Here is a 5270-nt window from a genome sequence, read left to right as displayed (position 1 = left end):
ATACTGTTCTGTGCGCCGCGCGGCCAACGTAAGCACCAAAAGCCCAGTGCCGAAATGGGTTTAACTCGGCTCGGTAGTTATTTTGCTCCAACTATTCAAAGACACAGAATTTCAGAAAACAATTTACAAATGTATCTTTTAAACAAGTTTAACCCTCAACAGTACACCTTCCCGGACTGATTAATCTGTACACCTGGGGTCCCAAGACAGTTTTTTGCTAATTTTTAGAAATCATCAACATACTACCAGCTCAATTGCTTTGCAAATTGATGTGTGAACCTCTGAGGCCTCATTACGTACAAAAATCAAATATTTTGACCTTTTCCTATTTTTTGGTGAAGAAAAGACAAAAAGAAGAAACCCAATTTTTGATCACTATTCAGAACGAGTGATTTTTAGCTCCTGAACGGCTTGAGCTAGAAACGTCAAATTTGTTGAACACTTCTAAAATGTATCTGGAAAAAATTTCATATTATTTAAATAAGTAAATGATTTTTTGTGTTGCCGTGGCAACGGGTTTCTAACAGGCAGTTTATTGGGAAAAATCTGCAATTTTGGTTTAAACAAAAATTTTCTTGGTTTTATATTAAATAACACTTCCTTTCTGACATTAAGAGCATCTTACATAATTAAAGTCGCGGAAAGTTTTTATCGCACAGTGGGTCATCTCGGACATCTTACCCCAAATTGACTCTAAACAATTCGGATGTTTAAAGGGCAAATCTACTACACATTGCCTCCTCGACCTGACTAATGAAATCTTCAAGGCTACAGACAAACCAGGAGTGTTGTGCTCGCTTGTATCAACTGACTATAGTAAAGCGTTTGATCGTGTTAACCATAATGTAGCCATTCAACGCCTAATCGAGCTCGGTCTGAGGCCTTCCCTCACCAGCTGGGTTGTGGACTTCCTCAGGGACAGAAGACAAGTAGTCCGTTACCACGGAACCCTCTCCGAGAGCATGACTGTAGCCTGTGGTCTACCGCAAGGAACTCTACTTGGACCCCTACTATTCATTGCGTACATCAACAGTGCAGCAGCCCTAGCCGCTTCTAAGCGCTGGAAGTTTGTTGACGATTTAAACCTTCTCGAAGCTAGAAACCCAACATCAATGCCTTCCAGTTTACAACAAGACTTAACTGATCTGGATACGTGGTCACACAGAAGTGACATGGTGTTACACCCGCGTAAGTGCAAAGTCCTACACGTCCAGTTTTCCAAGACATTGTACATACCCCCACCACTTAAGATAAACAACATAGAACTTGAACAGGTCAACGTAATGAAGATCTTGGGACTGTACCTCCAGTCTGACCTGAAATGGAATACCCACATTGATTCCATCTGAAAGATATAGATCTAGTGCGATTCCTTACATGATTCGGATGCTGAATTCCTAGCTTTTACTTCAGAGTACGCATTTTACATATATATTTTACTGTTCATAATCGTTTACCCTGTCTGTAATTTATGTGTACATCTGATATTTTAAATGAACGACCTTTTAACGTATCTTATATTAATAATTAATGATGTATAATGATTTTAATGTGTGCTAACTTTTTATTAATTAATGAATTGTAATTGGCAGAGCACTTCAGGTCCCAATTACATGGAACCTGCATTTCTGTACAAGTGATGAATGACGAATAAACCATTATTAAAGATAAGTTAAATCATTTAATACTCATAATATATGCTAATTTGATGACTTCATTGGTCAAAATCCAAGATGGCGGACCATATTATTAGCTCTGACGTCATATGACGTCATAATTATACCAAAGTTGTTAGAATTTAATTCTGTTAGTACACTGTTCTCTGAAAAGTTGGTGGCCATACGATAAGTGCATAAAATACATATAAAAACGGAAATAAAGCAATGTATAAGAACGCCACTGTATCCATAACGATCGAAAGCCGGCTGGGGTCCGCGCGGACCCCAAAAGAAAATCAGATATAATTTTTTTTAGAAATGGAAGAAACTGAGTTTTCTGCACTGCATTGAGGGACAGCTTTGTGGTTGACAATTACCTGAAATTTAAAAAAAAAATCTTAAGAAAGAAAAAAAGATATTACAGAATATATTACAGTGCTGGGTCCGCGCGGACCCCAGGTGTACTGTTTAGGGTTAAAGGCTCTTGAATGCTTTGAAACCGTTCCTCCGTGTAAAAGTTTGTATCCAGAACCAAGTACGAAGCTACTGTAATTCTTGATTTGATAATGGTCACTTAATTATAGCGGTTTTAGCGGTCACTATTCCACCGCTAAATTTTCATGATCGCAACTTTTTTTTACCACTTCCGCCCCCCTCCCTCTTGCCCCAAGCTCGTTACGGTACGATCGCAATCACGCTTCATTTCTTGACTACAACATGCACACAACGCACAGTACTAGTGCTTCACATAGGAACAAGCAAAACACTGATGTGCTTCCAGAAATAAAATATTTATTAAACATAAAGTAGTTCATATTTTTAACAATTATGCAGTGCTAAGCAAACCACAGTAAAAAAAAATCTTGTGAACATGCACAAACACATGTGACGCAGTGACGCTTTGAAATTTCCCAGCTTATCTACACTTGGGTATTTATAAATATTTAGCGTATATTTCGATTTAGAAGTTTCTTCATAAATCTACAGAAACGATAGCCGTTCATTTTGTGCTACTACGGGACAATATCGAAAAAAATGAGACGAGTTACAAAATTCAGCGTCGCCCAAGCGCGCAGACAACAACAAACAAAATGGCGGCCCGGCGGCCAACTTCACAAACAAGTTACAAACTACGAGAAATGCGGCATAAATCTGCTTAATTTCGAGGTAGAAATCTAGGTAGAAATACAATCAAATGTTAAGCGTCATTTGTACTACAAAATGTAAAAGCGTTAATAGCGTGCTACGACTAAGACGAATCGAAAATTCGGGAACCAAGCGCCGAGTGAAAAAAATGGCGTCACAAGTTTTTCGAAAATTGCGAGTCAACTTTTACGGCAAAAAATACGATTAAACGTTACTGTTAAAGGCTACAGTGTCTGTAGAACTTTCTCGAGGGCGTCATGGATTCCATTACGCTCCAATCCTAGGGCGAAGACGCCGGGTTTCGCTGTAAGCTCGTCTGCGGCGCCGGACATGTAGCGGCGTGCAGCGGCATAGCGTGCCGCGGCATGGAGCTTGGGGAGGGGGGCGGCGGTGCCGCACGCAACACAAGCGTGCGTAATTACGAACTTTTTGAAGTCACCGCGCCGCTACAGTACTTTGTAAATTATTTACTTCCAGACACCATCGGCGTGCCTGTTTTGTTTTTTCTTTGCAAAAATCGATTTTCGCTGGCGTAAACTGCTTTTTTTATTTTCTTAAAAAAAAAGGCCAGCGACTTTTAATGTATTTTTTTACACACATCAGCCATGTTCTCACACCGCTATAATTAAGTGACGTGAGCTTGTCCATTTTTCGCCGACCGCTATAATTTCCAACCGCATTTTTAGTAAGTCAATCGACTTTGCTGGCCATTTCAACTCTTGAAAACTCGCAGCGATAATGGACCCCAAAATGGCGTCGCACGGGTACACGAGGAATGATGACGTCGTGAATAAGCTCTATACTATCTAAATGCATGGCCCGTAGCATAAAAAAGGTCATCACAGATCTTGTTTTCATTTGACCAGACTGGTTTTATTAGTGCGAAGCATTAGTGATACTATACGGAGACTGCTAGAAATCGTAGAAATTTTGAAGTGGTTTTGTTTTAATTTCTTTTTCTAGACCTTTATTTACTACGAATACATTTCCCCTTTGTCAGCTTGCACTTAGTGACTTTGAAGCGTTGATAAAAGAGAAGACTCCAATCAGTGTATTGTATAGACAAGTCCTCCAAGCATGGCTGAAGTTCCAGCTACACCCCCCTGAGAATGCCCTTGAAGTGAAGCAGCAACTACTTTGTCTGAATGTGTTTTGTTGGAAAACCATGCTTTTTAATGTCTCTTTATAGAAAGGGGATTCTTTTCGTGAATGATATTCTAGACTCAGCAAATAACTTTCTGTTTTTTTTTATATTTATGCTTTGAAATTTGGGGACACCTGCTCGAAATTTGTGTGTAATCAATTTTTCAGCTATTCCCTTTTCCTGGAAAAATCTCTTGAAACAGGTTTCATCGAATTTAAGTGTATGTATTCCTGTCTGTAGAGACATAAGCTGGCTTCAGCAATATATAGTGTTTTCCTGTTTACTCGTTCTGGACCCCCTCCCCACAACAACTGAAATATTTTTTTCTTGTATCTATCGAAAAAGGCAGGAGGTGGAGACGGAAGAGACTGGAAAAAAAATGTAAATTGTGACACTTCTAACGAGTTCTTGTTCGAATTCTTGTTGTGACCGTAGACAAAAAAATGCAGTTTATTGACATGTTTTGGAGAGGATTAAAAAAAATTCGTACATCTCATACCTCCATGAAATATGAGTTTTTGTAAATGACATGTCCTCATTAAATATGCAACTGACCTCTACATTGACATAATATATGCATATTGGTGTTAACCTTTAAGTAACTTAAACATGTCACAAGGTTTAAAAGTACCATCATTCGCCAATATGGAGTCACAAAATTTTGACATTAATTATGCATTTATGCAATTATGCAATTATCCATTTTTCATGGAGGCAATAACACAGGTTTTTGGTTTGAAACACACAGTAGCACCTTTGGCCTGGATATGGTCATGTAGGCTTCTCCCGAGGGAGGCTGCCTCCACCCCGCACATCTGTTTTCCCTGCCACCCCGCACATCTGTTTTCCCTGCCACCCACACATCTGTTTTCCCTGCCACCCTGCACATTTGTTTTCCCGGAAGTTCTGCTGCAGTACCAAGGTCAGCCACCAGGAGGCCCATATTTGACCTTGACCTTTGGCTTCCTAGGACCTACCAGCATACCAAATATCATCACAATCCATAAAGGCGTTCTGAAGTTTTGCTGACTACAATGTGCGGAAACACATACACACACACACAGACACACACACACACACAAACACACACAGACGCGCTAAAAACAATGCCTCCATTTTTCATGGAGGCAATAACACAGGTTTTTGGTTTGAAACACACAGTAGCACCTTTGGCCTGGATATGGTCATGTAGGCTTCTCCCGAGGGAGGCTGCCTCCACCCCGCACATCTGTTTTCCCTGCCCCCCGCACATCTGTTTTCCCTGCCACCCACACATCTGTTTTCCCTGCCCCCGCACATCTGTTTTCCCTGTCCACCCACAC

This window comes from Branchiostoma belcheri, unplaced genomic scaffold, assembly GCF_001625305.1.
Source record: "Branchiostoma belcheri isolate BF01 breed outbred unplaced genomic scaffold, Haploidv18h27 scaffold956, whole genome shotgun sequence".
Lineage (NCBI taxonomy): Eukaryota > Metazoa > Chordata > Leptocardii > Amphioxiformes > Branchiostomatidae > Branchiostoma > Branchiostoma belcheri.
The sequence above is the reverse complement of the archived record's forward strand: the minus strand, read 5'-3'. Positions refer to the sequence as shown.